The following is a 25474-nucleotide window of genomic DNA, read 5'->3' on the forward strand; positions in this document are numbered from 1 at the left end:
CTCAGGGTCCGATTTTGCGGGTGGGGCCCCTTAGGGTCCCATTTTGCCGGTGGGGCCCCTCAGGGTCCGATTTTCTGGCCGGGGCCCCTTAGGGTCCGATTTTGTGGGTGGGGCCCCTCAGGGTCCGATTTTGTGGCCGGGGCCCCTCAGGGTCCGATTTTGTGGCCGGGGCCCCTCAGGGACCGATTTTGAGGGTGGGGCCCCTCAGGGTCTAATTTTGTGGGTGGGGCCCCTCAGGGTCCGATTTTGTGGGTGGGGCCCCTCAGGGTCCGATTTTGTGGGTGGGGCCCCTCAGGGTCCGATTTTGTGGCTGGGGTCCCTCAAGGTCTGATTTTGTGGCTGGGGTCCCTCAGGGTCTGATTTTGTGGGTGGGGCCCCTCAGGGTCCGATTTTGTGACCGGGGCCCCTCAGGGTCTGATTTTGTGGTTGGGGCCCCTCAGGGTCTGGATTTGTGGGTGGGGCCCATCAGGGTCCGATTTTGTGGGTGGGGCCCCTCAGGGTCTGGATTTTTGGGTGGGGCCCATCAGGGTCCAATTTTGTGGGTGGGGCACCTCAGGGTCCGATTTTGTGGCTGGGGCCCCTCATGGTCTGATTTTGAGGGTGGGGCCCCTCAGGGTCTAATTTGGTGGGTGGGGCCCCTCAGGGTCCGATTTTGTGGGTGGGGCTCCTCAGGGTCTGATTTTGTGGGTGGGGCCCCTCAGGGTCCGATTTTGTGGCTGGGTCCCCTCAGGGTCCGATTTTGTGGCTGGGGTCCCTCAGGGTCTGATTTTGTGGGTGGGCCCCTCAGGGTCCGATTTTGTGGCCGGGGCCCCTTAGGGTCTGATTTTGTGACTGAGGCCCCTCTGGGTTCGATTTTGTGGCCAGGGTCTCTCAGGGTCCGATTTTGTGGGTGGGGCCCCTCAGCGACCGATTTTGAGGGTGGGGCCCCTCAGGGTCTAATTTGGTGGGCGGGGCCCCTCAGGCTCCGATTTTGTGGGTGGGGTCCCTCATGGTCTGATTTTGTGGGTGGGGCCCCTCAGGTTCTGATTTTGTGGTTGGGGCCCCTCAGGTTCTGATTTTGTGGCTGGGGTCCCTCAGGGTCTGATTTTGTGGGTGGGGCCCCTCAGGGTCCGATTTTGTGACTGGGGCCCCTCAGGGTCTGATTTTGTGGTTGGGGCCCCTCAGGGTCCGATTTTGTGGCCGGGGTCTCTCAGGGTCTGGTTTTGTGGCCGGGTCCCCTCAGGGTCTGGATTTGTGGCCGCAGTCCCTCAGGGTCCGATTTTGTGGCCGGGGCCCCTCAGAATCCGATTTTGTGGCTGGGGCCCCAAAGGGTCTGATTTTGTGGCTGGGGCCCCTCAGGGTCTGATTTTGAGGGTGGGGCCCCTCAGGGTCTAATTTGGTGGGCGGGGCCCCTCAGGGTCTGATTTTGTGGGTGGGGCCCCTCAGGGTCCGATTTCGTGACCTGGGCCCCTTAGGGTCTGATTTTGTGACTGGGGCCCCTCTGGGTTCGATTTTGTGGCCCGGGGTCTCTCAGGGTCCGATTTTGTGGGCGGGGCCCCTCAGGGTCTTATTTTGCGGCTGGGGTCCCTCAGGGTCTGGTTTTGTGGGTGGGGCCTCTCAGGGTCTGATTTTGTGGGTGGGGCCCCTCAGGGTCCGATTTTGTGACCGGGGCACCTCAGGGTCTGATTTTGTGGTTGGGGCCCCTGAGGGTCGTATTTTGTGACTGGGGCCCCTCTAGGTTCGATTTTGTGGCCGGGGTCTTTCAGGGTCCGATTTTGTGGTTGGGGCCCCTCAGGGTCTGATTTTGTGGCCGGGCCCACTCAGGGTCCAATTTTGTGGGTGGGGCCCCTTAGGGTCTGATTTTGTGGGTGGAGCCCCCTGGGTCCATTTTGGTGGGCGGGGCCACTCAGGGTCCGATTTAGTGGGCGGTACCCCTCATGGTCCGATTTGGTGGGCGGGGTCCCTCATGGTCCGATTTGGTGGGCGGGGCCCCCCTGGGTCCGATTTGGTGGGCGGGGCCCCTCGGTCCGATTTGGTGGGCGGGGCCCTTCAGGGTCCGATTTGGTGGGCGGGGCACATCTGGGTCCGATTTGGTGGGCGGGGCCCTTCAGGGTCCGATTTGGTGGGCGGGGTCAATCTGGGTCCAATTTGGTGGGCGGGGCTCCTCGGGGTCCGATTTGGTGGGCAGGGTCAATCTGGGTCCGATTTGGTGGGTGGGGCTCCTCAGGTTCCGATTTGGTGGGCGGGGCCCCTCAGGGTCCGATTTGATGGGTGGGGCTCCTCAGGATCCGATTTGGTGGGCTGTGCTCCTCAGGGTCCGATTTGGTGGACGGGGCCCTTCAGGGTCCGATTTGGTGGGCGGGGCCACTCGGAGTCTGATTTGGTGGGCGGGGATCCTCAGGGTCCGATTTGGTGGATGGGGCCCTTCAGGGTCCGATTTGGTGGGCGGGGCCACTCGGAGTCTGATTTGGTGGGCGGGGCTTCTCTGGGTCCGATTTGGTGGGCGGGGCACCTCTGGGTCCGATTTGGTGGGCGGGGCCCTTCAGGGTCCGATTTGGTGGGCGGGGTCAATCTGGGTCCGATTTGGTGGGCGGGGCTCCTCGGGGTCCGATTTGGTGGGCAGGGTCAATCTGGGTCCGATTTGGTGGGCGGGGCTCCTCAGGTTCTGATTTGGTGGGCGGGGCCCCTCAGGGTCCGATTTGATGGGCGGGGCCCCTCTGGGTCCGATTTGGTGGGCGGGGCCACTCTGGGTCCAATTTGATGGGCGGGGCCCTTCAGGGTTCGATTTGGTGGGCGGGGTCACTCTGGGTCCGATTTGGTGGGCGGGGCTTCTCAGGGTCTGATTTGGTGGGCGGGGCTCCTCAGGGTCCGATTTGGTGGACGGGGCCCTTCAGGGTCCGATTTGGTGGGCGGGGCCCCTCAGGATCCGATTTTGTGGGCTGTGCTCCTCAGGGTCCGATTTGGTGGACGGGGCCCTTCAGGGTCCGATTTGGTGGGCGGGGCCACTCGGAGTCTGATTTGGTGGGCGGGGCTCCTCAGGGTCCGATTTGGTGGACGGGTCCCTTCAGGGTCCGATTTGGTGGGCGGGGCCACTCGGAGTCTGATTTGGTGGGCGGGGCTCCTCAGGGTCCGATTTGGTGGACGGGGCCCTTCAGGGTCCGATTTGGTGGGCGGTGCCACTCAGAGTCTGATTTGGTGGGCGGGGTCACTCTGGGTCCGATTTGGTGGGCGGGGCTTCTCAGGGTCCGATTTGGTGGACGGGGCCCTTCAGGGTCCGATTTGGTGGGCGGGGCCACTCGGAGTCTGATTTTTTGAGCGGGGCCACACTGGGTCCGATTTGGAGGCCAGGGTGGCTCAACCTCCGATTTGGATGCCGGGGTGGTTCAGCCTCCGATTTGGAGGCCGGGGTGGCTCAGCCTCTGATTTGGAGGCCGGGGTCACTCAGCTTTCGATTTGGCGCGCCGGCCCTTTAAGACTCATTTCGGTGCGCTGGCCCTTTAAGAATCACTGTGGCACGTCGGCCCTTTAAGAGCCAGGGTGGCTCACTGGGCTTCTAAATCCACTTTGTCGCACATTCTATCTCAGGGGCATGTGTCATGTGATGAAGCTAGATTTGCATTTGTGCTGTGGGTTTCACTTTAAGAGCTGATATTATGTGGCAGAATCTCTGTCCTTGGGATGTCATGTGACGTTCGTAGGCGTTGGCATAGTAACTGGGTCTGCCTGCGCATATCAATGAGCTCAACTGCCATTTCAATCGCCTCAGGGCATGTTTTGCCATTACCCATTGAAAAGCATTGGAGACAGTGCATTCCAATGACGGGAAAAAAAAATTTCAAACGCAAATTGCGCAAAAACTACAAATCCGATCGACACGAAAAATACTTAGCACACCTCTCATGGACGCTGGCTTCGAAACAACACCTCAATGGCGTCTGTGCGTGTAGCGGTTCGGGCTGTATTAATTGTGGAAATCAACTTAATAATAATAAGAAGAAGAATAAGTTAGCAGCGTTCGGATTACAATATAGTGGTTTTTTCAAACCACTATAATACTAGATGTGTATTTCCTGAAGGAAGTACAGATAGTGGTTTGAAATGGTGCCCGGGCTGCCCCTTTAAGAGAGACTTGGCTGCTGCCCCTGCAAGACTTTCAACTCAGGATCCGTTTTAACTGTGAGTGCCTCTCAGGGGCCACTTTGGCCTCAGGGTCTGATTTGGTGGGTGGGGCCCCTCAGGATCTGATTCCTTGGCCTGGGCTCCTCAGGGCTTGAATTGCTGGCCGGGATCCCTCAGGCTCCTATTTTGTGGGCGGGGCGGCTCAGGGTCCGATTTGGAGGCCGGGGCGGCTCAGGGTCCGATTTGGAGGCCGGGGCGGCTCAGGGTCCGATTTGGAGGCCGGGGCGGCTCAGCCTCCGATTTGGAGGCCGCGGTGGCTCAGCCTCCGATTTGGAGGCCGCAGCGGCTCAGCCTCCGATTTGGAGGCCGCGGCGGCCCTTTAAGACTCATTTCGGTGCGCCCGCCCTTTAACAATCACTTATGAAAATCAATTGGGACTGGTACCCTTTTTCCGTGCACCCCACATTCAAATTCGGAGTAACGTGCCCTTTTTTAAGACTGTTTTTAACAATCACTTAGGCGCGTCGGCCCTTTAAGAGCCAGTTTGGCGCACATTATCTTTCAGGGGCATGCGTCATGTGATGAAGCTAGATTTGCATTTGTGCTTTGGGTTTCGCTGTAAGAGCTGATATTATCTGGCAGAAACTGCGTCCTGCTGGGGTCATGTATAGTTCGTATTCGTTGGCATAGTAACTGGGTGTGCCTGCGCCAGGGCCGGCTCCAGGTTTTTGAGGGCCCCGGGCGAAAAAGTCTCAGTGGGCCCCCCCTTAACACATACCATGACTCATGCCGTGTGACATCCGTGGTGACATCCGTGGTGACACGGCTCTGCTACATCCACCTTGTAAACCCCTCCTGACCCCACACAAGTACACACACAGCCCTGCTACATCCACCTTGTAAACCCCTCCTGACCCCACACAAGTACACACACAGCACTGCTACATCCACCTTGAAAAACTCCTCCTGACTCCACACAAGTACACACACGGCTCTGCTACATCCACCTTGTAAACCCCTCCTGACCCCACACAAGTACACACACGGCTCTGCAACATCCACCTTGTAAAACCCCTCCTGACCCCACACAAGTACACACACGGCTCTGCTTCATCCACCTTGTAAAACACCTCCTGACCCCACACAAGTACACACACGGCTCTGCTACATCCACCTTGTAAACCCCTCCTGACCCCACACAAGTACACACACGGCTCTGCTACATCCACCTTGTAAAACCCCTCCTGACCCCACACAAGTACACACACGGCTCTGCTACATCCACCTTGTAAACCCCTCCTAACCCCACACAAAGTACACACACGGCTCTGCTACATCCACCTTGTAAAACCCTCCTGACCCCACACAAGTACACACACGGCTCTGCTACATCCACCTTGTAAACCCCTCCTGACCCCACACAAGTACACACACGGCTCTGCTACATCCACCTTGTAAAACACCTCCTGACCCCACACAAGTACACACGCGGCTCTGCTACATCCACCTTGTAAACCCCCCACCCCACTGTCCCACACATAAACGTTACCTCATCCATCCAGACCAGCACCATAGTGACAAGCGACCAGTACAGCAGAGTCCTGCAGCCACCCTGATCATGTGACCCCTGACTCCTCCCCTCCTGTGACCTCATCACAGGTCCTGTGCCGGCACCGCACACAAGATTACAGCCGAAGGAAGCGATGATCATTGCTGGCAGTAAGGCTGTGTGCACGCGATGCAGATTTGCAGTGGATCCGCAGCGGATTTTACTGCGCAGAAACGCTGCATATCCGCATTGTGATGTACAGTAGCCTTAAAATCAATGGGAAAAAAAAACGCTGTGCAGACGCTGTGGATTTTTCCGCGCTGTTTTCCTGCGGTACAAAATCTGCAGCATGTTACTTCTTACGCAATAAACCCGCAGGAAAAATGGAAGAAATCCGCAGGAAAAATGCAGCTCATTTGAACTGCGGATTTCTTCCATTCTGCGCGGAAAAATCCGCAGGGCTAAAAAGTCTGTCTGCACTCAGCCTAAAGGGCTGCGTCACTGCGTGGGTCCCTCGCGGAGGGCGCAGGTTGGGGTCAGTACATGGGGGGCGTGGCGGCGGCCAGCAGGTATCCAAGACAGCGTGAGTGGGCCCTCCCATCTCGCCAGGGCCCCAGCACTTGCCTGGGTGCTGACGCTGGCCCTGGCCTACACATATCAATGAGCATAACTGCCACCTCACGACTGCCCCGTGTTTTCCCTATGGCAACATTTTCCCATTAAAATGCATTGAGACAATGCATTCCAATGACGGGAAAAAAAATTTTCAAACGCAAATTGCACAAAAACTACAAATCCGATCGACACGAAAAATACTTAGCACACCTCTCGTCGACGCTGGCTTCGAAACTACACCTCAACGGAGTCTGTGCGTGCAGCGGTTCGGGCCGTATTAATTGCGAAAATCAACTGAATAGTAATAATAATACTAGATGTGTATTTCCTGAAGGAAGTACAGATAGTGGTTTGAAATGGTGCCCCTTTAATAGAGACTTGCCTGCTGCCCCTGCAAGACTTTCAACTCAGGATACGATTTAACTGTGGGTGCCTCTCAGGGGCCACTTTGGCCTCATGGTCTGATTTTGTGGGTGGGGCCCCTCAGGGCCTGATTTTGTGGGTGGGGCCCCTCAGGGTCCGATTTTTTTGGGTGGGGCCTCTCAGGGTCCGATTTTGTGGCCGGGGCCACTCAGGGTCCGATTTGGTGGCCGGGGCCCCTCAGGGTCCGATTTGGTGGCCGGGGCCCCTCAGGGTCTGATTTGGTGGGTGGGGCCCCTCAAGGTCCGATTTTGTGGCTGGGGCCCCTCAGGGTCCGATTTTGTGGCCGGGGCCAATCAGGATCCGATTTTTGTGGCCGGAACCCCTCAGGGTCCAATTTTGCAGGTGGGGCCCCTCAGGGTCCGATTTTGTGGCCGGGGCCCGTCAGGGTCCGATTTTGTGGGTGGGACCTCTCAGGGTCTGATTTGGTGGGCGGGGCCCCTCAGGGTCCAATTTGGTGGGCAGGTCCCCTCAGGGTCCGATTTTGTGGGTTGGGCCCCTCAGGGTCCGATTTTGTGGCCGGGGGCCCCTCAGGGTCCGATTTTGTGTTAGGGGCCCCTCAGGGTCCGATTTTGTGGGTGGGTCCCCTCAGGGTCCGATTTTGTGGTTGGGGCCCCTCAGGGTCCGATTTTGTGGCCGCGGCCCCTCAGGGTCTGATTTTGTGGCCGCGGCCCCTCAGGGTCCGATTTTGTGGCAGGGGCCCCTCTGGGTCCGATTTTGTGGGTGGGGCCCTTCTGGGTCCAATTTGGTGGGCGGGACCACTCTGGGTCCAATTTGGTGGGCGGGGCCTCTCAGGGTCCGATTTTATGGTTGGGTCCCCTCAGGGTCCGATTTTGTGGTTGGGGCCCCTCAGGGTCCGATTTTGTGGCCGGGGCCTATCAGGGTCCAATTTTGTGACTGGGGCCCATCAGGGTCCGATTTTGTGGCTGCGGCCCCTCAGGGTCTGATTTTGTGGCAGGGGCCCCTCTGGGTCTGATTTTGTGGGCGGAGCCCCTCTGGGTCCAATTTGGTGGGCGGGACCACTCTGGGTCCAATTTGGTGGGCGGGACCACTCTGGGTCCGATTTGGTGGGCGGGGCTTCTCAGGGTCCGATGTGGTGGGCGGGGCCCCACAGGGTCCGATTTGGTGGGTGGGGCCAATCTGGGTAAGATTTGGAGGCCGGGGTCGATGAGACTCCGATTTGGAGGCCGGGGTGGCTCAGCCTCCGATTTGGAGGCCGGGGTGGCTCAGCCTCCAATTTGGAGGCCGGGGTGGCTCAGCCTCCGATTTGGAGGCCCGGGTGGCTCAGCCTCCGATTTAGAGGCCGGGGTGGCTCAGCCTCCGATTTGGAGGCCGGGGTGGCTCAGCCTCCGATTTGGAGGCCGGGGTGGCTCAGCCTCCGATTTGGAGGCCGGGGTGGCTCAGCCTCCGATTTGGAGGCCGGGGTGGCTCAGCCTCCGATTTGGAGGCCGGGGTGGATCAGCCTCCGATTTGGAGGCCGGGGTGGCTCAGCCTCCGATTTGGAGGCCGGGGTGGCTCAGCCTCCGATTTGGAGGCCGGGGTCGATCAGCCTCCGATTTGGAGGCCGGGGTGGCTCAGCCTCCTATTTGGAGGCCGGGGTGGCTCAGCCTCCTATTTGGAGGCCGGGGTGGCTCAGCCTCCTATTTGGAGGCCGGGGTGGCTCAGCCTCCGATTTGAAGAGCTGGGTCGATCAGCCTCCGATTTGGAGGCCGGGGTGGATCAGCCTCCGATTTGGAGGCCAGGGTGGATCAGCCTCCGATTTGGAGGCCGGGGTGGATCAGCCTCCGATTTGGAGGCCGGGGTGGCTCAGCCTCCGATTTGGAGGCCGGGGTGGCTCAGCCTCCGATTTGGAGGCCGGGGTGGCTCAGCCTCCGATTTGGAGGCCGAGGTGGATCAGCCTCCGATTTGGAGGCCGGGGTGGATCAGCCTCCGATTTGGAGGCCGGGGTGGATCAGCCTCCGATTTGGAGGCCGGGGTGGCTCAGCCTCCGATTTGGAGGCCGGGGTCGATCAGCCTCCGATTTGGAGGCCGGGGTGGCTCAGCCTCCTATTTGGAGGCTGGGGTGGCTCAGCCTCTGATTTGGAGGCCTGGGTCGATCAGCCTCCGATTTGGAGGCCGGGGTGGATCAGGCTCCGATTTGGAGGCCGGGGTGGATCAGGCTCCCATTTGGAGGCCGGGGTGGATCAGCCTCCGATTTGGAGGCCGGGGTGGCTCATTGTCCGATTTGGAGGCCGGGGTGGCTCAGTCTCCGATTTGGTGTGTCGGCCCTTTAAGACTCATTTGGGTGCGCTGGCCCTTTAACAATCACTTTGGCGCGTTGGCCCTTTAAGAGCTAGTTTGGCTGACTGGGCTTCTTTTAAATCCACTTTGGCGCACACATTCTCTCTCAGGGGCATGTGTCATGTGATGAAGCTAGATTTGCATTTGTGCTGTGGGTTTCGCTTTAAGAGCTGATATTATGTGGCAGAGGCTCTGTGCTGGGGTTCAAGTGAAGTTCGTAGGCGTTGGCATAGTAACTGGGTCTGCCTGCGCATATCAATGAGCTTAACTGTCATTTCAATCGCCTCAGGGCACGTTTTGCCATTTCCTATTGAAAAGCATTGGAGACAGTGCATTCCAATGACGGGAAAAAAATTTTTCAAACGCAAATTGCGCAAAAACTACAAATCCGATCGACACGAAAAATACTTAGCACACCTCTCATGGACGCTGGCTTCGAAACGACACCTCAACGGAGTCTGTGCGTGTAGCGGTTCGGGCCGCATTAATTGCGGAAATCAACTTAATAATAATAATAAGAAGAAGAATAAGTTAGCAGAGTTCGGATTACAATATAGTGGTTTTTTCAAACCACTATAACTAGATGTGTATTTCCTGAAGGAAGTACAGATAGTGGTTTGAAATGGTGCCTGGGCTGCCCCTTTAAGAGAGACTTGCCTGCTGCCCCTGCAAGACATTCAACTCAGGATCCGTTTTAACTGTGGGTGCCTCTCAGGGGCATCTTTGGCCTCATGGTCTGATTTTGTGGGTGGGGCCCCTCAGGGCCCGATATTGTGGATGGGGCCCCTCAGGGTCCAATTTTATGGCTGGTTCCCCTCAGGGTGCGATTTGGTAGGTGGGGCCCTTCAGGGTCCGATTTGGTGGCCGGGGCCCCTCAGGAGCTGATTTGGTGGGTGGGGCCCCTCGGGGTCTGATTTGGTGGGCGGGGCCACTCTGGGTCCGATTTGGTGGGTGTGGCCCATAAGGGTCCGATTTGGTGAGTGGGGCACCTCAGGGTCCAATTTGGTGAGCGGGGCCCCTCAGGGTCCGATTTAGTGGGTGGGGTCACTCTGGGTCTGATTTGGTGGGTGGTGCTCCTCAGGGTCCGATTTGGTGGGCGGGGCCACTCTGAGTCCGATTTGGTGGGCGGGGCCCTTTGGGGTCCGATTTGGTGGGCTGTGCCACTCTGGGTCCATTTTGGTGGGTGGGGCCACTCAGGGTCTGATTTTTTTAGCGGGGCCACGCTGGGTCAGATTTGGAGGCCAGGGTGGATCAGCCTCCGATTTGGAGGTCGGGGTGGCTCAGCCTCCGATTTGGAGCCTGGGGTCACTCAGCTTTCGATTTGGCGCGCCGGCCCTTTAAGACTCATTTCGGTCAGCCGGCCCTTTAAGAATCACTTTGGCGCGTCGGCCCTATAAGAGCCAGGGTGGCTCACTGGGCTTCTAAATCCACTTTGGCGCACATTCTCTCTCAGTGGCATGCGTCATGTGATGAAGCTAGATTTGCATTTATGCTGTTGGTTTCGCTTTAAGAGCTGAAATTATCTGCCAGAAACGCTGTCCTAGAGAGGTCATGTGAAGTTTGTAGGCGTTGGCATAGTAACTGGGTGAGCCTGCGCATATCAATGAGCTTAACTGCCACCTCACGACTGTCCCATGTTTTCCCTATGGCAACATTTTCCCATTGAAATGCATGGAGGAAAATGTTTTTTCAAACGCAAATTGCGCAAAAACTCCAAATCCGATCTACATGAAAAATACTTAGCACACCACTCGTGGACGCTGGCTTCGAAGAGAGGCCTCAACGGAGTCTGTGCGTTTAGCGGTTCGGGCCGCATTAATTGCGGAAATCAACTGAATAGTAATAATAATACTAGATATGTATTTCCTGAAGGAAGTACAGATAGTGGTTTGAAATGGTGCCCGGGCTACCCCTTTAAGAGAGACTTGCCTGCTGCCCCTGCAAGACTTTCAAGTCAGGATCCGTTTTAACTGTGGGTGCCTCTCCGGGGCCACTTTGGCCTCAGGGTCTGATTTGGTGGGTGGGGCCCCTCAGGATCCGATTCGGTGGCCTGGGCTCCTCAGGGCTTGAATTGGTGGCCGGGATCCCTCAGGGTTTGATTTTGTGGGTGTGGCCCCTCAGGGTCTCATTTTGTGGGTGTGGCCCCTCAGGGTCCGATTTTGCGGGTGGGGCCCCTCAGGGTCTGATTTTGTGCCCCGAGCCCCTCAAGGTCCGATTTTGTGACCGGGGCCCCTCAGGGTCCGATTTTGTGGCCTGGACCCCTCAGGGTCCGATTTTGTGGTTGGGGACCCTCAGGGTCCGATTTGGTGGGCGTGGCCCCTCAGGGTCCGATTTGGTGGGCGTGGCCCCTCAGGGTCCGATTTGGTGGGCGGGGCCCCTCAGGGTCTGAATTGGTGGGCAGGGCCCCTCTGGGTCTGAATTGGTGGGCAGGGCCCCTCTGGGTCTGATTTGGTGGGCAGGGCCCCTCAGGGTCCAATTTAGTGGGCAGGGCCACTCTGGGTCTGACTTGGTGGGTGGGGCCCCTCAAGGTCCGATTTGGTGGGCGGGGCCCCTCAGGGTCCGATTTGGTGGGCTGTGCCACTCTGGATCCGATTTGGAGGCGAGGGTGGCTCAGTCTCCATTTTGTAGGCCAGGGTCGATCAGCCTCCGATTTGTAGGCCAGGGTCAATCAGCCTCCGATTTGGAGCCTGGGGTCACTCAGCTTTCGATTTGGCGCACCGGCCCTTTAAGACTCATTTTGGTGCGCCAGCCCTTTAAGAATCACTTAGGCGCATCGGCCGTTTAAGAGCCAGTTTGGCGCACTGGGCTTCTAAATCCACTTTGGTGCATATTCTCTCTCAGGGGTATGCGTCATGTGATGAAGCTAGATTTGCATTTGTGCTCTGGGTTTTGCTTTAAGAGTTGATATTATCTGCCAGAAACTCTGTCCTGCTGGGGTCATGAAAAGTTTGTAGGCGTTGGCATAGTAACTGGGTGTGAATGCGCATATCAATGAGCTTAACTGCTATTTGAATCGCCTCACGACTGCCCCATGTTTTCCATATGGCAAAATTTTCCAATTGAAATGCATTGAGACAGTGCATTCCAATGACAGGAAAATGTTTTTTCAAACTCAAATTGCGCAAAAACTATAAATCCGATTGACATGAAAAATACTTAGCACACCTCTCGTGAACGCTGACTTCGGAACAAAACCTCAACAGAGTCTGTGCGTGTAGCGGTTCAGGCCGCATTAATTGCGGAAATCAACTGAATAGTAATAATAATACTAGATGTGTATTTCCTGAAGGAAGTACAGATAGTGGTTTGAAATGGTGCCCGGGTTGCCCCTTTAAGAGAGACTTGCCTGCTGCCCCTGCAAGACTTTCAACTCAGGATCCGTTTTAACTGTGAGTGCCTCTCAGAGGCCACTTTGGCCTCAGGGTCTGATTTGGTGGGTGGGGCCCCTCAGGATCCGATTCCTTGGCCTGGGCTCCTCAGGGCTTGAATTGTTGGTGGGGATCTCTCAGGCTCCGATTTTGTGGGTGTGGCCCCTCAGGGTCCGATTTTGTGGGTGGGGCCCCTCAGGTTCCGATTTTGTGAGTGGGGCCCCTCAGGGTCCGATTTTGTGGCCGGGGCCCCTCAGAGTCTGATTTTGTGGCCGGATCCCCTCAGGGTCCGATTTTCTGTCCGTGGCCCCTCAGGGTCCGATTATGTGGGTTGGGCCCCTCAGGGTCCGATTTTGTGGCCAGGGCCCCTCAGGGTCCGATTTTGTGGCCGGGGCCCCTCAGGGTCTGATTTTGTGGCCGGGGCCCCTCAGGGTCTGATTTTGTGGTTGGGACCAATCAGGGTCCGATTTTGTGGTTGGGGCCCCTCAGGGTCAGATTTGGTGGGTTGGGCCCCTTAGGGTCTGATTTTGTGGGTGGAGACCCTCTGGGTCCGATTTGGTCAGCGGGGCCACTCTGGGTCCGATTTGGTTGGCGGGACCACTCTGGGTCCGATTTAGTGGGCGGGGCCCCACAGGGTCCAATTTGGTGGGCGGGGCCCCTCAGGGTCCGGTTTGGTGGGCAGGGCCTCTCTGGGTCCGATTTGGTGGGCGGGGCCACTCGGTAAGATTTGGTGGGCGGGGCCACTCTGGGTAAGATTTGGAGGCCGGGGTCGATGAGCTTCCGATTTGGAGGCCGAGGTCAAAGAGCCTCCGATTTGGAGTCCGGGGTGGCTCAGCCTCCGATTTGGAGGCCGGGGTGGCTCAGCCTCTCATTTGGAGGCCGGGGTCGATCAGCCTCCCATTTGGAGGCCGGGGTCGATCAGCCTCCCATTTGGAGGCCGGGGTCGATCAGCCTACGATTTGGAGGCCGGGGTGGCTCAGCCTCCCATTTGGAGGCCGGAGTGGCTCAGCCTCCCATTTGGAGGCCGGGGTGGCTCAGCCTCCCATTTGGAGGCCGGGGTCGATCAGCCTCCCATTTGGAGGGCGGGGTCGATCAGCCTCCCATTTGGAGGCCGGGGTCGATCAGCCTCCCATTTGGAGGCCGGGGTCGATCAGCCTCCGATTTGGAGGCAGGGGTGGCTCAGCCTCCGATTTGGAGGCAGGGGTGGCTCAGCCTCCGATTTGGAGGCCGGGGTGGATCAGCCTCCGATTTGGAGGCCGGGGTGGATCAGCCTCCGATTTGGAGGCCGGGGTGGCTCAGCCTCCGATTTGGAGGCCGGGGTGGCTCAGCCTCCTATTTGGAGGCTGGGGTGGCTCAGCCTCCGATTTGGAGGCCTGGGTCGATCAGCCTCCGATTTGGAGGCCGGGGTGGATCAGGCTCCGATTTGGAGGCCGGGGTGGATCAGGCTCCGATTTGGAGGCCGGGGTGGATCAGCCTCCCATTTGGAGGCCGGGGTGGCTCATTGTCCGATTTGGAGGCCGGGGTGGCTCAGCCTCCGATTTGGAGGCCGGGGTGGCTCAGTCTCCGATTTGGTGTGTCGGCCCTTTAAGACTCATTTGGGTGCGCTGGCCCTTTAACAATCACTTTGGCGCGTTGGCCCTTTAAGAGCTAGTTTGGCTGACTGGGCTTCTTTTAAATCCACTTTGGCGCACACATTCTCTCTCAGGGGCATGTGTCATGTGATGAAGCTAGATTTGCATTTGTGCTGTGGGTTTCGCTTTAAGAGCTGATATTATGTGGCAGAGGCTCTGTGCTGGGGTTCAAGTGAAGTTCGTAGGCGTTGGCATAGTAACTGGGTCTGCCTGCGCATATCAATGAGCTAAACTGCCATTTCAATCGCCTCAGGGCACGTTTTGCCATTTCCTATTGAAAAGCATTGGAGACAGTGCATTCCAATGACGGGAAAAAAAATTTTCAAACGCAAATTGCGCAAAAACTACAAATCCGATCGACACGAAAAATACTTAGCACACCTCTCATGGACGCTGGCTTCGAAACGACACCTCAACGGAGTCTGTGCGTGAAGCGGTTCGGGCCGCATTAATGGCGGAAATCAACTTAATAATAATAATAATAATAAGAAGAAGAATAAGTTAGCAGCGTTCGGATTACAATATAGTGGTTTTTTCAAACCACTATAACTAGATGTGTATTTCCTGAAGGAAGTACAGATAGTGGTTTGAAATGGTGCCCGGGCTGCCCCTTTAAGAGAGACTTGCCTGCTGCCCCTGCAAGACTTTCAACTCAGGATCCGTTTTAACTGTGAGTGCCTCTCAGAGGCGACTTTGGCCTCAGGGTCTGATTTGGTGGGTGGGGCCCCTCAGGATCCGATTCCTTGGCCTGGGCTCCTCAGGGCTTGAATTGTTGGCGGGGATCTCTCAGGCTCCGATTTTGTGGGTGTGGCCCCTCAGGGTCCGATTTTGTGGGTGGGGCCCCTCAGGTTCCGATTTTGTGAGTGGGGCCCCTCAGGGTCCGATTTTGTGGCCGGGGCCCCTCAGGGTCTGATTTTGTGGCCGGATCCCCTCAGGGTCCGATTTTCTGGCCGTGGCCCCTCAGGGTCCGATTATGTGGGTTGGGCCCCTCAGGGTCCGATTTTGTGGCCAGGGCCCCTCAGGGTCCGATTTTGTGGCCGGGGCCCCTCAGGGTCCGATTCTGTAGCTGGGGCCCCTCAGGGTCCGATTTTGTGGTTGGGACCAATCAGGGTCCGATTTTGTGGTTGGGGCCCCTCAGGGTCAGATTTGGTGGGTTGGGCCCCTTTGAGTCTGATTTTGTGGGCGGAGACCCTCTGGGTCCGATTTGGTCGGCGGGGCCACTCTGGGGCCGATTTGGTTGGCGGGACCACTCTGGGTCCGATTTAGTGGGCGGGGCCCCACGGGGTCCGATTTGGTGGGCGGGGCCCCTCAGGGTCCGGTTTGGTGGGCGGGGCCTCTCTGGGTCTGATTTGGTGGGCGGGGCCACTCGGTAAGATTTGGTGGGCGGGGCCACTCTGGGTAAGATTTGGAGGCCGGGGTCGATGAGCTTCTGTTTTGGAGGCCGAGGTCAAAGAGCCTCCGATTTGGAGGCCGGGGTGGCTCAGCCTCCGATTTGGAGGCCGGGGTGGCTCAGCCTCCGATTTGGAGGCCGGGGTGGCTCAGCCTCCGATTTGGAGGCCGGGGTGGCTCAGCCTCCAATTTGGAGGCCGGGGTGGCTCAGCCTCCGATTTGGAGGCTGGGGTCGATCAGCCTCCGATTTGGAGGCTGGGGTGGCTCAGCCTCCCATTTGGAGGCCGGGGTGGCTCAGCCTCCCATTTGGAGGCTGGGGTGGCTCAGCCTCCGATCTGGAGGCCGGGGTCGATCAGCCTCCGATTTGGAGGCCGGGGTGGCTCAGCCTCCCATTTGGAGGCCGGGGTGGCTCAGCCTCCCATTTGGAGGCCGGGGTGGCTCAGCCTCCCATTTGGAGGCCGACCCCGGCTCAGCCTCCCATTTGGAGGCCGGGGTGGCTCAGCCTCCCATTTGGAGGCCGGGGTCGATCAGCCTCCCATTTGGAGGCCGGGGTGGCTCAGCCTCCCATTTGGAGGCCGGGGTGGCTCAGCCTCCCATTTGGAAGCCGGGGTGGCTCAGCCTCCCATTTGGAGGCCGGGGTGGCTCAGCCTCCCATTTGGAGGCCGGGGTCGATCAGCCTACCATTTGGAGGCCGGGGTCGATCAGCCTCCCATTTGGAGGCCGGGGTCGATCAGCCTCCCATTTGGAGGCCGGGGTCGATCAGCCTCCGATTTGGAGGCCGGGGTGGCTCAGCCTCCGATTTGGAGGCCGGGGTGGCTCAGCCTCCGATTTGGAGGCCGGGGTGGCTCAGCCTCCGATTTGGAGGCCGGGGTGGCTCAGCCTCCGATTTGGAGGCCGGGGTGGCTCAGCCTCCGATTTGGAGGCCGTGGTGGCTCAGCCTCCGATTTGGAGGCCGGGGTGGCTCAGCCTCCGATTTGGAGGCCGGGGTCGATCAGCCTCCGATTTGGAGGCCGGGGTGTCTCAGCCTCCGATTTGGAGGCCAGGGTGGCTCAGCCTCCGATTTGGAGGCCGGGGGGTCGATAAGCCTCCCATTTGAAGCCTGTGGTCACTCAGCTTTCGATTTGGCGTGTTGGCCCTTTAAGACTCATTTCGGTGCGCCGGCCCTTTAACAGTCACTTTTGCACTTCGGCCCTTTAAGAGCCAGTTTGGCTCACTGGGCTTCTAAATACACTTTGGCGCACATTCTCTCTCAGGGGCATGTGTCATGTGATGAAGCTAGATTTGCATTTGTGCTGTGGGTTTCGCTTTAAGAGCTGATATTATGTGGCAGAGGCTCTGTGCTGGGGTTCAAGTGAAGTTCGTAGGCGTTGGCATAGTAACTGGGTCTGCCTGCGCATATCAATGAGCTCAACTGCCATTTCAATCGCTTCAGGGCACGTTTTGCCATTTCCCCATTCAAATGCATTGGAGACAGTGCATTCCAATGACGGGAAAAAAATTTTTCGAACGCAAATTGCGCAAAAACTACAAATCCGATCGACACGAAAAATACTTAGCACACCTCTCGTGGACGCTGGCTTCGAAACGACACCTCAACGGAGTCTGTGCGTGTAGCGGTTCGGACTGTATTAATTGCGGAAATCAACTTAATAATAATAAGAAGAATAAGTTAGCAGCGTTCGGATTACAATATAGTGGTTTTTCAAACCACTATAACTAGATGTGTATTTCCTGAAGGAAGTACAGATAGTGGTTTGAAATGGTGCCCGGGCTGCCCCTTTAAGAGAGACTTGGCTGCTGCCCCTGCAAGACTTTCAACTCAGGATCCGTTTTAACTGTGGGTGCCTCTCAGGGGCCACTTTGGCCTCAGGGTCCGATTTTGTGGGTGGGACCCCTCAGGGCCCGATTTTGTGGGTGGGGCCCCTCTGGGTCCGATTTTGTGGCCGGGGCACCTCAGGGTCCGATTTTGTGGGTGGGGCCCCTTAGGGTCCGATTTGGTGGACGGGGCCACTCAGGGTCCGATTTGGTGGGCGGGGCCACTCAGGGTCCGATTTGGTGAGTGGGGCCCCTCAGAGTTCAATTTGGTCAGCAGGGCCCCTCAGGGTCCGATTTTGTGGGTGGGGCCCCTCAGGGTCCGACTTTGTGGTTGGTGCCTTTCAGAATCTGATTTAGTGGGCGGGGCCCCTCCGGGTCTGAATTGGTGGGCGGGGCCCCTCAGGGTCCGATTTGGTGGGCGGGGCCCCTCAGGGTCCGGTTTTGTGGGTTGGGCCCCTCAGGGTCCGATTTTGTGTCCGGGGCCCCTCAGGGTCCGATTTTGTGGCCGGTGCCTCTCAGGGTCCGATTTTGTGGTTGGGGCCCCTCAGGATCTGATTTTGTGTCCGGAGCCTCTCAGGGTCCGATTTTGTGGTTGGGGCCCCTCAGGATCCGATTTTGTGGCCGGGGTCCCTCAGGGTCCGATTTTGAGGCCGGGGCCCCTCAGGGTCCAATTTTGTGGGTGGGGCCCCTCAGGGTCCAATTTTTTGGCCGGGGCCCTCAGGGTCCGATTTTGTGGTTGGGGCCCCTCAGGGTCCGATTTTGTGGTTGGGGCCCCTCAGGGTCCGATTTTGTAAATGAGGCCCCTCAGGGTCCGATGTTGTGGCCGGGGCCCCTCAGGGTCTGATTTTGTGGCCGGATCCCCTCAGGGTCTGATTTTGTGGGTGGGGCCCCTCAGGGTCTGATTTTGTGGCCGGGGTCCCTCAGGGTCCGATTTTGTGGCCGGGGCCCATTAGGGTCCAATTTTGTGGGTGGGGCCCCTCAGGGTCCAATTTTTTGGCCGGGGCCCCTCAGGGTCCAATTTTGTAGGTGGGGCCCCTCAGGGACCAATTTTGTCAGTGGGGCCCCTCAGGGTCCGATTTTGTGGTTGGGGCCCCTCAGGGATCGATTTTGTGGTTGGGGCCCCTCAGGATCCAATTTTGTGACCGGGGCCCTCAGGGTCTGATTTTGTGGGTGGGGCCCCTCAGGGTCCGATATTGTGGGTGGGGCCCCTCAGGATCCGATTTTGTGGGTGGGGCCCCTCAGGATCCGATTTTGTGGTTGGGGCCCCTCAGGGTTCAATTTTGTAGGCGGGGCCCCTCAGGGTCCGATTTTGTGGCCGGGGCCCCTCAGGGTCTGATTTTGTGGCCGGGGCCCGTGAGGGTCCGATTTTGTGGCCGGGGCCCCTCAGGGTCCGATTTTGTGGCCGGGGCCCCTCAGGGTATGATTTTGTGGTTGGGGCCCCTCAGGGTCCGATTTTGTGACTGGGGCCCCTCAGGGTCCGATGTTGTGGCCGGGGCCCCTCAGGGTCTGATTTTGTGGCCGGATCCCCTCAGGGTCCGATTTTGTGGGTGGGGCCCCTCAGGGTCCAATTTTTTGGCCGGGGCCCCTCAGGGTCCGATTTTGTGGTTGGGGCCCCTCAGGGTCCGATTTTGTGGTTGGGGCCCCTCAGGGTCCGATTTTGTAAGTGGGGCCCCTCAGGGTCCGATGTTGTGGCCGGGGCACCTCAGGGTCTGATTTTGTGGCCGGATCCCCTCAGGGTCCGATTTTGTGGGTGGGGCCCCTCAGGGTCCGATTTTGTGGCCGGGGTCCCTCAGGGACCGATTTTGTGGCTGGGGCCCCTCAGGGTCCAATTTTGTGGGTGGTGCCCCTCAGGGTCCAATTTTTTGGCCGGGGCCCCTTAGGGTCCAATTTTGTGGGTGGGGCCCCTCAGGGTCCAATTTTGTCGGTGGGGCCCCTCAGGGTCCAATTTTGTCGGTGGGGCCCCTCAGGGTCCGATTTTGTGGTTGGGGCCCCTCAGGGATCGATTTTGTGGTTGGAGCCCCTCAGGATCCAATTTTGTGACCGGGGACCCTCAGGGTCCGATTTTGTGGCCGGGGCCCGTGAGGGTCTGACTTTGTGGCCGGGGCCCCTCAGGGTCCGATTTTGTGGCCGGGGTCCCTCAGGGTCCAATTTTGTGGTTGGGGCCCCTCAGGGTCCGATTTTGTGAGTGGGGCCCCTCAGGGTCCGATGTTGTGGCGGGGGCCCCTCAGGGTCTGATTTTGTGGCCGAATCCCCTCAGGGTCTGATTTTGTGGGAGGGGCCCCTCAGGGTCCGATTTTGTGGCCAGGGTCCCTCAGGGTCCGATTTTGTGGCCGGGGCCCCTCAGGGTCCAATTTTGTGGGTGGGGCCCCTCAGGGTCCAATATTGTGGGTGGGCCCCCTCAGGGTCCAGTTTTGTGGGTGGGGCCCCTCAGGGTCCGATTTTGTGGTTGGGGCCCCTCAGGGATCGATTTTGTGGTTGGGGCCCCTCAGGATCCAATTTTGTGACCGGGGCCCTCAGGGTCCGATTTTGTGGTTGGGGCCCCTCAGGGTCCAATTTTGTGGGTGGGGCCCCTCAGGGTCAAGTTTTGTGGGTGGGGCCCCTCAGGGTCCAATTTTGTGGTTGGGGCCCCTCAGGGATCGATTTTGTGGTTGGGGCCCCTTAGGATCCAATTTTGTGACCGGGGCTCTCAGGGTCTGATTTTGTGGGTGGGGCCCCTCAGGGTCCGATATTGTGGATGGGGCCCCTCAGGATCCGATTTTGTGGGTGGGGCCCCTCCGGATCTCATTTTGTGGTTGGGGCCCCTCAGGGTTCAATTTTGTAGGCGGGGCCCCTCAGGGTCCAATTTTTTGGCCGGGGCCCCTCAGGGTCCGATTTTGTGGTTGGGGCCCCTCAGGGTCCGATTTTGTGGTTGGGGCCCCTCAGGGTCCGATTTTGTAAGTGGGGCCCCTCAGGGTCCGATGTTGTGGCCGGGGCCCCTCAGGGTCTGATTTTGTGGCCGGATCCCCTCAGGGTCCGATTTTGTGGGTGGGGCCCCTCAGGGTCCGATTTTGTGGCCGGGGTCCCTCAGGGTCCGATTTTGTGGCCGGGGCCCCTCAGGGTCCAATTTTGTGGGTGGGGCCCCTCAGGGTCCAATTTTTTGGCCGGGGCCCCTTAGGGTCCAATTTTGTGGGTGGGGCCCCTCAGGGTCCAATGTTGTCGGTGGGGCCCCTCAGGGTCCGATTTTGTGGTTGGGGCCCCTCAGGGATCGATTTTGTGGTTGGAGCCCCTCAGGATCCAATTTTGTGACCGGGCCCCTCAGGGTCTGATTTTTTGGGTGGGGCCCCTCAGGGTCCGATATTGTGGGTGGGGCCCCTCAGGATCCGATTTTGTGGGTGGGGCCCCTCAGGGTTCAATTTTGTAGGCGGGGCCCCTCAGGGTCCGATTTTGTGGCCGGGGCCCCTCAGGGTCCGATTTTGTGGCCGGGGCCCGTGAGGGTCTGATTTTGTGGCCGGGGCCCCTCAGGGTCCGATTTTGTGGCCGGGGCCCCTCAGGGTCCGATTTTGTGGTTGGGGCCCCTCAGGGTCCGATTTTGTGGTTGGGGCCCCTCAGGGTCCGATTTTGTGAGTGGGGCCCCTCAGGGTCCGATGTTATGGCCGGGGCCCCTCAGGGTCTGATTTTGTGGCCGAATCCCCTCAGGGTCTGATTTTGTGGGAGGGGCCCCTCAGGGTCCGATTTTGTGGCCAGGGTCCCTCAGGGTCCGATTTTGTGGCCGGGGCCCCTCAGGGTCCAATTTTGTGGGTGGGGCCCCTCAGGGTCCAATATTGTGGGTGGGGCCCCTCAGGGTCCAGTTTTGTGGTTGGGGCCCCTCAGGGTCCGATTTTGTGGTTGGGGCCCCTCAGGGATCGATTTTGTGGTTGGGGCCCCTCAGGATCCAATTTTGTGACCGGGGCCCTCAGGGTCTGATTTTGTGGGTGGGGCCCCTCAGGTTCCGATATTGTGGGTGGGGTCCCTCAGGATCCGATTTTGTGGGTGGGGACCCTCAGGATCTGATTTTGTGGTTGGGGCCCCTCAGGGTTCAATTTTGTAGGCGGGGCCCCTCAGGGTCCGATTTTGTGGCCGGGGCCCCTCAGGGTCCGATTTTGTGGTTGGGGCCCCTCAGGGTCCAATTTTGTGGGTGGGGCCCCTCAGGGTCAAGTTTTGTGGGTGGGGCCCCTCAGGGTCCAATTTTGTGGTTGGGGCCCCTCAGGGATCGATTTTGTGGTTGGGGCCCCTTAGGATCCAATTTTGTGACCGGGGCTCTCAGGGTCTGATTTTGTGGGTGGGGCACCTCAGGGTCCGATATTGTGGATGGGGCCCCTCAGGATCCGATTTTGTGGGTGGGGCCCCTCCGGATCTGATTTTGTGGTTGGGGCCCCTCAGGGTTCAATTTTGTAGGCGGGGCCCCTCAGGGTCCGATTTTGTGGCTGGGGCCCCTCAGGGTCCGATTTTGTGGTTGGGGCCCCTCAGGGTCCGATTTTGTGGTTGGGGCCCCTCAGGGTCCGATTTTGTGAGTGGGGCCCCTCAGGGTCCGATGTTGTGGCCGGGGCCCCTCAGGGTCTGATTTTGTGGCCGGATCCCCTCAGGGTCTGATTTTGTGGGTGGGGCCCCTCAGGGTCCGATTTTGTGGCCGGGGTCTCTCAGGGTCTGATTTTGTGGCCGGGGCCCCTCAGGGTCCAATTTTGTGGGTGGGGCCTCTCAGGGTCCAATTTTGTGGCCGGGGCCCCTCAGGGTCTAATTTTGTGGGTGGGGCCCCTCAGGGTCCAATTTTGTGGGTGGGGCCCCTCAGGGTCCGATTTTGTGGCCGGGGCCCCTCAGGGTACGATTTGGTTGGCGGGGCCCCTCAGGGTCCGATTTGGTGGGCGGGGCCTCTCAGGGTCCGATTTTGAGGTCGGGGCCCCTCAGGGTCCGATTTTGTGGGTGGGGCCCCTCAGGGTCTAATTTTGTGGGTGGGGCCCCTCAGGGTCCAATTTTGTGGTTGGGGCCCCTCAGGGTCCGATTTTGTGGCCGGGGCCCCTCAGGGTCCGATTTTGTGGCCGGGGCCCCTCAGGGTCCGATTTTGTGGTTGCGGCCCCTCAGGGTCCGATTTTGTGGCTGGGGCCCCTCAGGGTCCGATTTTGTGGTTGGGCCGCTCAGGGTCCGATTTTGTGGCCAGGGCCCCTCAGGGTCCGATTTTGTGGCCGGGGCCCCTCAGGGTCCGATTTTGTGGTTGCGGCCCCTCAGGGTCCGATTTTGTGGCTGGGGCCCCTCAGGGTCCGATTTTGTGGTTGGGCCGCTCAGGGTCCGATTTTGTGGCCGGGGCCCCTCAGGGTCCGATTTTGTGGCTGGGGCCCCTCAGGGTCCGATTTTTTTGTTGGTTGGGCCCCTCAGGATCCTATTTTGAGGGTGGGGCCCCTCAGGGTCCGATTTTGTGGCCGGGGCCCCTCAGGGTCCGATTTTGTGGTTGGGGCCCCTCAGGGTCTGATTTTGTGGCCGGGTCAACTCGGGGTCCGATTTTGAGGGCGGGGCCCCTCAGGGTCCGATTTGGTGGGCAGGGCCCCTCAGGGTCCGATTTGGTGGGCGGGGCCCCCAGGGTCCGATTTTGTGGGTGGGGCCCCTCTGGGTTCGATTTTGTGGCCGTGGTCTCTCAGGGTCCGATTTTGTGGCCGGGGCCCCTCAGGGTCCGATTTTGTGGTTGGGGCCCCTCTGGGTCCGATTTTGTGATTGTTGGCCCTCAGGGTCCCATTTTGTGGGTGGGGCCCCTCAGAGTCCGATTTGGTTGGCGGGGCCCCTCAGCGTCCGATTTGGTGGGTGGGGCCCCTCAGGGTCTGATTTGGTGGGCTGTGCCACTCTGGGTCCGTTTTGGTGGGCGGGGCCACTCGGTGTCTGATTTTTTTAGCGGGGCCACGCTGTGTCCGATTTGGGGGCCAGGGTGGATCAGCCTCCGATTTGGAGGTCGGGGTAGCTCAGCCTCCGATTTGGAGCCTGGGGTCACTCAGCTTTCGATTTGGCGCGCCGGCCGTTTAAGACTCATTTTGGTGCGCCGGCCCTTTAAGAATCATTTTGGCGCGTCGGCCCTTTAAGAGCCAGTTTGGCTCGCTGGGCTTCTAATGCGCACATTCTCTCTCAGTGGCATGCGTCATGTGATGAAGCTAGATTTGCATTTATGCTGTTGGTTTCGCTTTAAGAGCTGAAATTATCTGCCAGAAACGCTGTCCTAGAGAGGTCATGTGAAGTTCGTAGGCGTTGGCATAGTAACTGGGTGAGCCTGCGGATATCAATGAGCTTAACTGCCACCTCACGACTGTCCCATGTTTTCACTATGGCAACATTTTCCCATTGAAATGCATTGAGGAAAATGTTTTTTCAAATGCAAATTGCACAAAAACTCCAAATCCGATCTACATGAAAAATACTTAGCACACCTCTCGTCGACGCTGGCTTCGAAATGAGGCCTCAATGGAGTCTGTGCGTGTAGCAGTTCGGGCCGCATTAATTGCGGAAATCAACTGAATAGTAATAATAATACTAGATGTGTATTTCCTGAAGGAAGTACAGATAGTGGTTTGAAATGGTGCCCGGGCTGCCCCTTTAAGAGAGACTTGCCTGCTGCCCCTGCAAGACGTTCAACTCAGGATTCGTTTTAAGTGTGGGTGCCTCTCAGGGGACACTTTGGCCTCAGGGTCTGATTTGGTGGGTGGGGCCCCCTCAGGGTCCGATTTTGGAGGTGTGGCCCCTCAGGGTCCGATTTTGGGGGTGGGGCCCCTCAGGGTCCGATTTGGTGTGCGGGACCCCTCAGGGTCCGATTTTGTGGCCGGGGCCCCTCAGGGTCCGATTTTGTGGTTGGGGCCCCTCAGGGTCCCATTTTGTGGCCGGGGCCCCTCAGGGTCCGATTTTGTGGCCGGGGCCCCTCAGGGTCCGATTTTGTGGCCGGGGCCCCTCAGGGTCCGATTTTGTGGCTGGGGCCCCTCAGGGTCTGATTTTGAGGGTGGGGCCCCTCAGGGTCCGATTTTGTGGGCGGGGCCCCTCAGGGTCTGATTTTGTGGGCAAGGCCCCTCAGGGTCCGATTTGGTCGGCGGGGCCCCTTACGGTCCGATTTGGTGGGCGGGGCCCCTCAGGGTCCGATTTGGTGGGTGGGGCCCCTCAGGGTCCGATTTGGTGGGCGGGCCCCTCAGGGTCGATTTGGTTGGCGGGGCCCTCAGGGTCCGATTTTGTGGGTGGGGCCCCTCAGGGTCCGATTTGGTGGGTGGGGCCCCTCAGGGTCCGATTTTGTGGTTGGGGCCGCTCAGGGTCAGATTTTGTGGCCGGGGCCCCTCAGGTTCCGATTTTGTGGCCGGGGCCCCATAGGGTCCGATTTTGTGGGTGGGGCCCCTCAGGGTCCGAGTTGGTGGGCGGAGCCCCTCAGGGTCCGAGTTGGTGGGCGGGGACACTCTGGGTCCGATATGGTGGGCGGGGCCCTTCAGGGTCCAATATGGTGGGCGGAGTCACTCTGGGTCCAATTTGGTGGGCGGGGCTCCTCAGGGTCCGATTTGGTGGGCGGGGCCACTCTGGGTCTGATTTGGTGGGCTGTGCCACTCTGGGTGCGTTTTGGTGGGCGGGGCCCCTCAGGGTCTGATTTGGTGGGCGGGGACCCTCAGGGTCCGATTTGGTGGGCGGGGCCCCTCAGGGTCCAATTTGGTGGGTGGTGCTGCTCAGGAAGAAAGGAGGTACAGATAGTGGTTTGAAATGGTGCCCGGGCTGCCCCTTTAAGAGAGACTTGCCTGCTGCCCCTGTAAGACTTTCAACTCAGGATCTGTTTTAACTGTGGGTGCCTCTCAGGGTCCACTCTGGCCTGTGGGGCCCCTCAGAGACTGATTTGGTGGGTGGGGCCACTCTGGGTCCGATTTGGTGGGCGGGGCCACTCTGGGTCCGATTTGGAGGCCAGGAAGGCTCAGCCTCCGATTTGTAGGCCAGGGTCGATCAGCCTCCGATTTGGAGGCTGGGGTGGCTCAGCCTCCGATTTGGAGCGTGGGGTCACTCAGCTTTTGATTTGGTTCGTTGGCCCTTTAAGACTCATTTTGGTGCGCCGGCCCTTTAAGAATCACTTATGCGCGTCGGCCCTTTAAGAGCCAGTTTGGCGCACTGGGCTTCTAAATCCACTTTGGCGCACATTATCTTTCAGGGTCATGCGTCATGTGATGAAGCTAGATTTGCATTTGTACTTTGAGTTTCGCTTTAAGAGCTGATATTATCTTGCAGAATCTGTGTCCTGCTGGGGTCATGTAAAGTTCGTAGGCGTTGGCATAGTAACTGGGTGTGCCTGCGCATATCATTGA

Source organism: Dendrobates tinctorius, unplaced genomic scaffold (assembly GCF_039654945.1).
Source record: "Dendrobates tinctorius isolate UK_male_01 unplaced genomic scaffold, ASM3965494v1 ptg000070l, whole genome shotgun sequence".
Lineage (NCBI taxonomy): Eukaryota > Metazoa > Chordata > Amphibia > Anura > Dendrobatidae > Dendrobates > Dendrobates tinctorius.